The sequence below is a fragment of the Danio rerio genome, chromosome 4 (genome assembly GCF_052040795.2).
Source record: "Danio rerio strain M-AB ecotype USA chromosome 4, GRCz13ab, whole genome shotgun sequence".
NCBI classification, from domain to species: domain Eukaryota; kingdom Metazoa; phylum Chordata; class Actinopteri; order Cypriniformes; family Danionidae; genus Danio; species Danio rerio.
Genome location: NC_141024.2, coordinates 56538620 through 56550939, shown reverse-complemented (window position 1 = coordinate 56550939; position 12320 = coordinate 56538620). Strand labels below are relative to the sequence as shown.

Genomic DNA, 12320 nt, shown 5'->3' with positions numbered 1-12320 from the left:
TGATACTGGCATAGGTGAAGAAGCCGCCAAGCTACGGACCACACAAGTTAATCAACAAAGGGTTTCTGTCGCATAAAAGCAACACCTGAAGACAAAGGCAGAGTCGTTTAAAGCATTTGCATCATTTTGGCTTAGCCTGTAGTCAGAAAGACAAAGGTTAAATGTCCCTCCTAGCTGGGATGTTAATGAAATAATATAATTAAAAACCAAATATTATAACTTTTCAAATATATGTAGATTATTGATCATTTGAAATTAGATTATATAAGTTTATATTCCCACAGTTCCCCCTTTGATAGTTATTTAAAAACTCACAAAAATATAATTTATAAGCCTTCTTAAATCCATTCAATGGCTTCTGTTTAATAACACAGGCCCTATCTTCCAGTCATGTAACTTGAAAAAGTTACAGGCACATTTAACTTATTCTGTCATTTTAATATTTACGTATATGTAAGTGTAGATTTCAAAACTGTTCACACATTTATGACAATCAGTTGTCATGTCATAAATCCTACATGATGACACAAAAAATCATGTAGTTAAACTGCAGATCTTCTGAAAGTCCATGGCTTGTGAATAGTGATTAATCTTTTGTGAGGTCTGTTTCTTGTGGTTCTTCTCCAGCAAAGAGTTGATCTGATGACTTCCTATCATTCGTGGATCTCCGTAGTGATGCTCTGGATCAGAGTGTTTCTTGAGAAGATGCAGTGTTTGTGTTTACCTGCACGCAAGAAAACAAGGAAACAGCAGACCAGCAGTAGTCATGCATAGACTTGTATGATCATACAGTTCATGTGTCTAGTTATTCAGGTGATCGTATAGTGGTTGTGTTAAGTTAGTGATCGTATAGTGCTGTGTATTTGATGTCTTCTAATCTTAAAGTCATGACAACTATAAAACAGTGAGGTTAGGATGGGGGAAGAAAAAAAAAAGGGAGTCTTCACCACAGGGTGCGGCCCCTGAAGCCTGTTGCTTTCAGATCTGCCCTGGGCTGCTTACTGATTTGTGTGTCCTGTTCTGTCCCTGAGTGTGGTGGGCAAACTTTAAAATGTGAGACACAAACTATCATTCAATAAATATCAGTCCTATAAGACATCATAACATTGAATGGGTAGTGATTGAAAATATGTGTTAAACACATTCAAGGCTGTGAGTGGACTTAAGCAGAGTTCTCTAATAAAAAGGAAGAAGTTTCCTTTGTGTCTTTTTTACAAAGAGTCTTTCATCTTAATTGTAAATTAACTGGGACATTAAGCACTCACAGCAAAAAAAAACAAAAAAAAAAACGGTTAGCATCTCTGTGGACAGCTCAATGGATCTAGTGATGAGGGGAAGGGTATGTTGAGGGCATTCAGCAAACTGTTTAAAAGTTGATTTACCCTGTTCATCTCTTTAAAAGTTCTTTTTATTCGTTCTAAACTCCCTCATCCAATGTCCTTTTTTACCACAGTAATGACAACAGATATTTTTCCTAAGACATTTATGATTTGATGTCTTTTCTGTGTTGACCTTAGTGGCGGCTGCTTCAATTCTGACTCTATCTTTAATATGAGAGTCTCTTTCCCACAAAGCTAAACTGTTCAGATTGTGTCTGAGAGTGGTGAAAGACCAGGGGCCTCATGTATCAACGCTGCGTACGCACAAAAACTTTGCGTACGCCAGGTTTCACGCTCAGAATCGCTCACGTTTGGATTTACTAACAATGAACTGAACGTGGGAATGTGCGCAGCTTCACGGCAGCTTTCTGGCAGGCGTACGCACATTTTTTGTGCGTGTCTGTTTTATTTCCATTGGCGACTCCTAGAGGCAGTTGTGTTAAATTCTTCTCTACAAAGTGTCTGAGCCTTGCAATGGCAGCTGTATGAGACGGGTTCATCTAGCAGGTATTTAAGGTTTCCATACCATACAGTTGACCAGCTAAACATTAAAGCACAATTTGCAGCAGTCGCCTGTTTTCCCAATGTAATCTGGGCTATCTACTGCACGCACATTGCTATAAAGACACTATCTGAAGATGAATTTGCATGCGTGAATCAGAAACATTTCCATTCAATAAATGTGCAAATAAAATATGATGCACAAACTTATTAATGATTCCTACTTGTCTTTCTCGTGATAAATAGTGGGCAAAATCTGATATGTAGCGGGGAAAAAAAGAAAAAAGAGTTCAGACGCTGGATTCGAACCGAGTTCATGCTCGAACGGGTCAATTCATGTTCACATGTGACATACGAGGTGCGCCACTGAGACTGTTAATTGTATTGCAACCTTTTACAGATATAAACCACACTATTTCTTTTTTAATGCACTCAGTGCGATGTTCAGACCCAACTGTGTTAACCGCATCAGCTAAACTCTCCCACTCTATTTTTTTCTCTTGTTGTTAATTCCAGAGAACAAACTTGCAAATAACACCGCTTTTCCTGCGGTCTACCTCCAAAAGCAGCACCTCCAATTCACATTCTGTTCAAAGTTTCTCTTTTTGCTTGATTTTGCCGTTGCTTTTTTGTTGGGTTTTGCCATTAGCATAGTCATTAGCATATTCATACGGGGGAGGAGGCAGGGAGGGGTTTTGTGCTCGTGCATGTTGCGCTCAGTTTCACGTTCATTCAGATGTACAAAAGAATATGCGTGAGATTCGGCGTACGCAGTGTTTCATACATCTGAATTTTTTTCTGCGTACTCACATTTACAGCTTTGTGCGTACGCAATGTTTTAGTAAGATTTCCACGCAAGTCTTCGTACATGAGGCCCCAGGTGATATTAAGATGTGGATGCAAGGCCATCCGACCAGATTCGGACTAGGGGTCCCTTATCATTGGACATAACACACTGTCCAAATTATCAGCTAATCCACTGTAAGTTATGGCGGATTGACAAAATCTCTCAATGAATTCATTCACAGATTCATCTTTCCTTTGCACACAACAAGTCACTTTTGACCAGTCAATCTTTGGGCCAACAATGTTCTTAAGAGCTTTCAAAACACCCTCTCTCAAATCATCCTTACTGGCATGTTGTAATTTAGAGGTCACAGCAGGCTCAAAACTGTTGAATTCAGAATCTGTTAGAATTTGCTGGGTAACGTCTGTTAATTACATATCATAAAGACACATTTTGCTGATCTGCTAAACTCTGAAAAATGTGTGCGTGCTGATGGTAAGCTTTGAGACTGTCTTGTTAATAACTGACATGGTGTCTTTGTTATTGCATCTTTTCTACAATGTTTATATTGTGTGTGTGTGTGTGTGTATATACTTTCTCTCTCTCTTTTTCTCTCTCTCTCTCTTTCTTTCTCTCTCTTCTCTATTATATGTATTTTTGATATTTTTGGGATTTATGTTATGAAGTGTTCAGTGTAAAACCGGAAGTCTTTTATTTTGAATTAATTACCATTAAGGATATAAACAGACACGGAAAGATCGCACATGATCACGGCGTCCCAGCTGTGCGGTCTGCTACGGACTAAAGGTTTAGCTTCTGGTTTGATTGGAGAACAAGGTACTGACACTTTGTTTAATATGTTTGTTTGTATGTATTGAGTTTGTATATTGAGTTTAAGTGATGTCTGTTTGTTTGTATATGGTTTTCATATTTGCTTACATTTGGTTTCATTTTCTCTTTGTATACAAGCTCTTACGGTGTTTGCAGTACGGTGCAAGGTGCACAGCAAATTCATTGGTGTTAAATTTCAAGTGTTGTGGTAATTCAGAGTAAAGTGTTAAAATTCTAGAGTTAGATAAGGTAAAACAACCCTCTCAGCGTTAGAAGCTGATTTGCCTCCTTGTCACACAGAGTAACATGTATCTACCTTTGTAGAAAACCCTTGTATTAGAGAAACTAATCAGAGTGTCTGAAATCTCACCACACCCTCATTCACCTGGCCCTTAAATTAGTCAATTAGTTTAGTCCACTAGACAGAGGGAATGACCACAAATAAGTGAATTCAGACACCTGCTGTTGAACACCTGCTGTTAACAAGCACAATCACTGAAGGAAGAAGAAATTGAAGGAAGAAATAAAACTACAGACACAGCCTCACACCAAACTAACTGAATTAAAACAGAGGATTAAACAACTCCATTAAATAATAGCATAAGCAGCTTCACTGATTACAGTTTGACTTAATTTCTGTAAGAATATTTGACAATGAACAGAGGTTATATTTTTTTTATTAAAAATATTTCATTTGACCTCACCATCATGGAGATCAGAGGCTGCTTATTTGAGTTCTTGAAGCTTTACGCTTATATCTTAATGTTTCTAAAACTCATTAGCTATAGCAAGAAAGGTCAAGAGAAACAATACTGTTTATGCTTAATTGTTATAGATATAATTTCAGGTGTTTAAAAAGTTGATTCATAAAGATATGCAAATATAGTTGTATTAAAACTGCATGGGACAATACTACTGGCAGTCTGCTGCTCTTCATAGAAGATTCAACAAACAATTAGGATGCAATTAATAATTAGAGTGTCATGCACTGAACATTCAAGCTCCGGTTTGCTCTTTATGACACACACACAGGCATCAAGAATCAGGACATGAACCTCAACCGTGGTTGCTAAAAAAAAAAAGCTGCATAGTTCATGCCGCAATGCATGCTGGGTGCCAGCATAGTACAAAGCTCCCAGCATGCATTGCAGCATGAATAAATTATGCAGCTTTATGTTCTTACAATCTCTTTATTTTCCTTTATTTTGTGTTGTTTTTGGGAGGTGATATTTCAGTATTATTTCAGTGTTTTTTTTAACTTGATTTTTATTTTTTTGTTTGTCACCATCATTGAGATTCAAAGACTAATTATTGATGTCTGTGTGTTTTTAAGTTCTGTCATAGATCAAATATTCTCATTGTAAATATTGTTTTTATTTTAAGGGAGCTTCAGTGGTTTTATTTATGTATATTATTTATTTCTCACACATAATTAATATGATATTGAATTAGAAAACAAGCAGGAAAGGAAGGCTATGTTATCATAAATAATCTCTTCAGACTGACACTTTAATTTTCTTTCGGCTTTCCATACTATATGTTTAAATAGTGTAATTAACACTAACTTTAACAGCTAAAGTAAAAGACATTTATAGTAAGAAGTTGAAGAGCTTGACTAAAGCAGACTCTGTCCTCCATCATGGTGACTTCAAATGAACAACGGAAATTTTATTAAGAGCTTTTGTTCACATGACAGAAATAAAGTCAAAGGTCAGTAATAGGTGAAGCTCCATGATAAGTTGTTTAATTTGATGAGTTTTTTTTAAAGATGTTGAAAAATAACATTTTTTATTGTGTAATTTGTTTTATTTTTATTGATTATTATTTTATTTAGAGTTTTTTTTTCTCAGTTGATTTCATCTTTGGTTTTGGCTTGTGTTTTTCTGTCCTTCAGTGATTCTGCTTGTTAACAGTTGTTCATCAACAATTCTCAATCCTCCTTTAATTAGACACTTAATTGTCTCATTAACTTCATCACTGTCTGAGTGTTCAGCCCTCTGTAGTGAGGACACTAGTGAGGATTTTGCTCTGGAATTTAAGGCTTACGTGTGTTCGAGTGAAAAATACAGACTATGGGATTTGTTTTTAACAGAAATATTCTGGAAACTAAATTTACGAATGTAAAATGTTGAAAACAGCATATTACTGGCAACCACTGCTGCCAGTATTTTGACATACATTTAACAGATATTTTACACAATAAGAGTTTGCTAATTAACACTCTGGGTGTTAAAATTTTTAACACTTTTAAAAAGTGTTATTTTAACACTTATAGTGGTTCCCATATAAACACTGAGGGAGTGTTAATTTTAACTCTAAGGTAGTAAAATCTACCAAATCTAAAATTTGCAGTGTGAGATCGATAAAAAATACAGACTGTTGAATGTGTTTTTAACAGAAATATTCTGTAAACTGAATTTATGAATGTTAAAAACAGCAGATTACTGGCGAACACAGCTGCTGGTATTTTTCGTAAAATCCAAAAATGAAAAAAAAAGAAAGAAAAACAGCAAAACGGTTTTTGTGTCACCATTGTGGAGGATAATAGCGTCTCTGTTCAAGTCCAAGAAGAACTGTCAAAAATTTGATGTTATGCTGCATCTTCTTTTGTTTAAAGGTAACTGTGTAGTTACTAATGCAGTCAAAATCTGTTAATTGCTATCACACATGCAAACATTATTGCATCTAAAGACTTTACATTTTTATGCACCAAGCTATGATTTTGTAAAATAAACAATGTATTAGTTCATGAAACATTGTTATTTTTTGTAAATTTATACAGTTACATAAAACTTCCATGTTTTTCACAGAAAGATTCTGGCAACCACAGCTGCTGGTATTTTTTTGGAAATTTAACAGATATTTTACACAATAAGAGTTTGCTAATTAACACTCTCTTGGTGTTGACAATGTTAACACTTTCAAAAGTGTTATTTTTAACACTTATAGTGGTTCCCATATAAACTCTGAGGGAGTGTTAATTTTAACTCCAAGGTAGTTAAATCTACTATCTAAAATTTGCTGTGTACTGCAGTTCTGTGCAGTAACAGGGTCACGTGAAAACACACCTGTAACCATTCCAAATGGAGGAAAAGAAGATAATGTTGAATTGGAATTTTTCACCCAAGAGTTAAACAGTAGTGTTATCATGAGTATTCATTCTGTCCGAAACTATAACATATATCAATGTTACTTAGGTTATATATTTTATTTATTTTCATTATTTAATTTTAGATAAAAATAAATAAATAAATAAATGTAATGCATCTTTAAAGTAAAAAAAAAAGATAATATATATATATAATTTTTTTGTTTTATTGAAAACTGACATTCTTATTCTTTTTCAATCAACAGGACCCATCGTATATGTAATTGGTGACAGCTACATTCGCCGTGGGGAAGAACGGGCAAGGCAAACTGTCGGGACCAACCTTGGTCTCGACGCCCATATCCGGTGGTTTGGCTGTGGAGGCTTGGTCTGGAGAAACCTTGTCTCTTTCTTTCGCCGCTGTCTTGAAGGAAGAGCTGTGCCAGATGTCCTGCTTATTCACTGTGGCGGAAATGACCTCGGTAACATAAAGAGTGTTATACTTGCCGCAGTGATGAAGCAGGACTTGCAAGACCTCCATAGGCAGTTCCCTCAGATGAAGATCATCTACTCTGCCATCACCCAGCGATGCCTGTGGAGGTTTGCTGAAAGTCTGAGGAAGATTGACAGGGCGCGGCGCTTTGTCAACCATGCGATGGCTACTATTATGGTGTCAGTTGGTGGTGCCATTGTTCATCACCCAGAGATAACATATAAAGATCCTGGCCATTTCTTACATGATAGAGTTCATTTGACCCCTTTGGGCAATGACATATTTTTAAAAAACCTTGCCCAGTGTCTGAAAAATCAAATCCAGTAGGGTGATGCTGGTTTTGGAGTTTCCACAAAGTTTTGGGATGAAAAATGGCCAAGATTTATTTATTTTTTTTATATGGTGATGAACAATGTGTGCGTGTGTGTGTTTTCTTTTGTTTGTTTGTTTGTTTGTTTGTTTGGTGTTGTTTTTTTACCTAGCCATCGCACTTCAACTTTTTCTCCCTCTTGTACCTTTTCTACTTATCTTCTCCAGACCCTATGCTTCTTCAGCCAATCCACCTGATAAACTTCTTAAACGTAACACTTTACACTACAGGGCACATAATTAATGTTAATTAATGTATTTACAAACATAAACTAATATATGTATCATTAATTCATTGTTTGTTCATGTTAGAAAAAACATTAACTAACATTAACTATGTGTCCCATATTTTAAAGTGTTACGTCCATTTTTCCCCACAGTGAATGTAGCTGTTATGATCACCAGCTGGGGTGTGCACAACTTCTACTAGATGGCACTCTATTCCACATCTGGATTACATTTCCCATAAAGCTTGCCACCTCTACAGATGACAATTTATCAGGACAATTTTCTTAATTGCTGCGTCACCTTTTTCTCTTTTGTTGACTATTTAAGACTCACATCAGAAACTGCACATGGATTGTCCAGTTTGTTTGAATCATTCCTTTCAGCCAGGATGAACTGATTCAGGTTTCAGGAATTATATATTGATGATAGTTTGGCATCCTTTCACCACATTTAGCGGAGACACCACTTACCAGCTTTGGACTTTTTCATTGTCTACATACAAGACATTTTTGAGAAAACATTTTACACTGTGTGCAGAAGCCTGCACATGCTGAATTGGAAAGGGATCTGTGTCTTCTTGAGGATATAATATTTTTCTGTATGCAATATCAGAGACATTTAAAATTTCCTGGAAGAATTTGGAAGATATGAAGTTCCTACATGATCGTGCATTTTTTTTTATTCATTCATTTTCTTTTTGACTTAGTCCCTTTATTAATCTGTGGTCATCACAGTGGAATGAACCGCCAACTTATCCAGCATTTGTTTTACATAGTGAATGCCCTTTCAACCACAACCTATCACTGAGAAACACCCATACACTCTTATTCACACACACACATTATAGACAATTTAGCTTACCCAATTCACCTCTACAGGTGTCAGGGTAATTAGGCAAGTCATAATGTAACAGTAGTTTCTTCTGCAGACAATCAAAAATATATATTGCTTGAGGGGGCTAATAATATCGAGCTATTAAAATAGGTTTCAAAATATTTATACCTGCTTTTATTCTCGCTGAAATAAAACAAATAAGCCTTTCTCCAGAGGAAAAAATATTATAGGTAATACTGTAAAAAAAACCTATTAAACAACATTTGGGAAATATTTATATATAACAATAAATTCACAGAAGGGCGAATAATTTTGACTTCAACTGATAATCGTTTTGAATAATCGTGATTACAATTATGACCAAAATAATCGTGATTATGATTTTTTCCCATAATAGAGCAGTCATAACTGTAATATAACCGGGATAGAATCGTTTGTTTTCTCACTACAATCGATCCGCTCCAGAGTTTGTGTCAATCAAGCTGAGACCACCTCGTTTAAGCGAGCTCTGAGTGATTGTTTTGGTGCGGATCCGAGCGTGATTGGTGGTTTCACATATGCCAAACGAACCACGCTAACTGGGCAAACAAGACAGGTTCTGAAACAAAAGTGTAGGTGTGAAAGCACGCTAAGACTCTGATTTTAATTTATAAAGCAGTCCATAGGCTAGCTCCTGATTGCATCAGTGATCTTGTGACACTTTCCACTCCTGCTCGCAGTCTACTTTGGGTCTTACCCTGTTCCAGCCACGCTTCAGACTTAGCATCATGGGTGGTCAGGCTTTTTTCATATTGTTTCGTATCTCAGCAAAATGATGGAATGCATTACCCATTAACATTTGGAATATTGTGTCTCTGGACTGTTTTAAGAAGCTTCCTAAGACTAACCTCTTTAGTCGTGTTTTAATGTGTGATCTGATGTTATCGTACTTATTGTTATATTTACCTATTTATTGCTTTTACTGTTTTATTGTTTTTGCCTTGTACACGCTTTGAGTTTGAGAAAAGTGCATTAAATTAAAATAAAATGTATTATAATTAAATATAGTTTAGTCTAATCTTTCTTTACATTTTTGTTACTTTCAAACACACAATTTAATTACTAATAACAGTATTTACTAGTAACAGCAATACAGATTAAGTGGTAATATTAGAAATGACCAATCACCTTTTAGATGACAAAACGCAGAAGGGATAAGGCTCACCATAGCACAAAGATAAAAAAAAAAAAAAATCTCTGGCTGACTGATGGACACTGTACTTTGAGTCAACTTAACTTACAGTCACAGTTTTGCAACTGACATACCTTGATAAAGCAAGGTGTGAGATAATCAAACCTGAATTCAGGGTAAATATGAAGGGCATTAAAGCTTAGAATCTGGATTACCTCTTTATTGTAACACTGCCTGTTAGAGTCCACCCAGTTGGTCCAGTGGTGGTATAATATCTGGCGGGTGAAGGTTTCTGGCATTTTTGTCTTTTAGTAATTTGACTTGATGACAATTATTATTATACTTTATTTAATTATGAACAAGGTTTTGAGTTGAAATGTGAAGTCATTAAAGTATCTGAGGTATTGTAAATGGTATCTTAAATCATACATTAACCCAACAATTATTTTTACTTTATTTTCTCCAGTGACACCCCAGAACAAGTAACCCATAGGTACAAACTTGTACTTAAAACATATAAAAAGAATCTAAGCATTCGGGATTGCTTAAAAAGGCACAAGGTGGATAAATCTACCTTATCCCTGACAAGTATAATTGCAGAGGTATGTATGACCACAGATGTTGTAATAATTTTAGTGTTGTTGCTAAGTAGTTAAACAAAAAATCTTAGAAAATTACAGCCTGATCTAAATCTTTAGGTGATGCATTTATATTTTTTTGTTAAGATTATTGAGTGATTCATCAGTGCAATCATTCTTGGTATGTATACTGCTGCTGCTAAATTATAGTTTTTTATTATCTGGTTTTATCTTTTTTGTTCACCCTATCTATATCAGAGCATAAGCTAATCAGAAACAATGTTCTTTATTGCAATACAGTTCAAAAGCAGCATAAAATACAGCCTTTAGATAAATAATATTGGAAATACAAATACTGGACATTCACCTTCTTGAAGAGTTTAGATCCAACCCAACAAAACAAACTACTTTTTAATCTGAAAGGGTTTATGACAACTACTGACAGTATCTATTAGTTCAATGAGGGTTGCATAATCTGTTAGCCTGATATTAATTGGTTTCTATTGCTATACCTTTTTAAAATTCTACAAATTAAATTTCTGCACTTGTGATTACAGGTGGCAATTGCTTCAGAGGGAGAACTGTATCAAGTTCCAGCATATTTAAATGGAACAACACTCCAATGCTATTCAAAAGAATTACAACAGTTCCTTGTGAAGAAGGAACACAAGCTGTTGCCTATAAAAAACAAGTTCAGGCGTTGATCTTTGTTTCTTTGTATCTTTCTTTCTTCCTTTCAATTGAGTAAATAATTGCAGCTTTTTTCCATCTGTTCAAGTGTTTATAATTGTTGTGTGATAAAAGTTTGTAAGAAAGTTTGTTTATGAGTTTGTTAATAAATGTTAATAATAAATAATTGTTATTGAAGTTGATGAAATTCATGTTTTTGCTTATTATGGTATGCGCTTTTACAAGTACTTTGAACTTAAAACAGCTATATTTAATTACTGTGTAACTAAAGGGAACAAGGCTTCACTTTATTTTACAACCCGCAAATGCTGTATTTACCCTGTAAATACAGGGAACAAGGAGGGAACAAGCTGGACTTCAATGCACAAGTGTATATTTGAACAGTAAGAACAGAAAACCACAGCTGCAGTTTTAATTGATTGAATGAAAAATTGCACACTACATTTTTCTATTAAATCATCAGCTATTTACTGAAGTGTAACAGTTGGTCCCTCCGTTCTGCAGACAGCAGTAAAAATGCAAGCCTGTTTTAATCGGCATTAAACCCTGACAGTATATCATGCAAAAGTATTTGTTGATAGTGTTGAGGAATTGCTGGTGATGGTGAGATCAACGAGTAAGCTTTCACAAGGTAAGTGGTGTATGAAAAAAAAATAATAAAAAAAATGTATATATATGTATTGAATTGCAGATTTAAAATACATACAATATACAATACAGGTTTGTGAATCTTTTGTTTAGTAAACAACCCTTATAAAAGCCCAAGCACTGAATAAGGGTACTATTAATAATGTACTTAAGCAGGTGTCTGCAGGTTGCACCAGGTTGTGACCACCCTTGCATCGTTCTTTATATAATACTTAAAGAAAAGTACTCCGTAAATTCAATATACTTACGGGGTACTTTGCATGTTGCACATCTGCTTGTTACACCCTTATCATGTAAACATTACCCGTTTGTTCCTTTACACTTTATAGAAAAGTATACTGTAAAATTAATATACTTACACGGTACTTTGCGCGTTGCATGTCTGGTTCTTACCCCCATATTACCCAAGCATTGCATATCCGGTTGTTACCCCCTTATTACCCACACATTACCCATTTGTTCCTTTGCACTTTATAGAAAAGTACACTGTAAAATCAATATACTTACACTGTAATTTGCGTGTAGCATGTCTAGTTGTTACCCCCTTATTACCCAAGCATTACAGTTTGTTCCATTAGACCAACACGTACGTTCATTTTACTAATAGCATACGTACACAAAAGTACACCGTTATTTCACTGTACTTACGTGGTACTTTGCGGGTTGTAAAAGTAAGCGTTACCAAAAAAACATATGAAGAGTTTAGTTACAAAACGAGATATA

At 35.2% G+C, this 12320-nt stretch overlaps 2 protein-coding genes and 1 long non-coding RNA gene across 6 annotated transcripts in view; 1 reads left to right on the top strand and 2 right to left on the bottom strand.

Moving 5' to 3' along the window:
- The window catches only part of LOC796311 (zinc finger MYM-type protein 1), an 854498-nt gene that overhangs the window by 396127 nt on the left and 446051 nt on the right, over window positions 1-12320 (bottom strand). The window contains exon 4 of the long non-coding RNA XR_015483466.2: window positions 3672-4051. This is a non-coding gene — a long non-coding RNA (zinc finger MYM-type protein 1). The remainder of the gene's footprint in view (window positions 1-3671; window positions 4052-12320) is intronic.
- The window catches only part of wu:fe14d05, a 312007-nt gene that overhangs the window by 8393 nt on the left and 291294 nt on the right, over window positions 1-12320 (bottom strand). The gene's annotated exons all lie outside the window — the stretch shown is intronic.
- Window positions 1-12320, top strand: part of LOC148682203 (uncharacterized) — a 429467-nt gene that overhangs the window by 370941 nt on the left and 46206 nt on the right. The window lies entirely within an intron of this gene.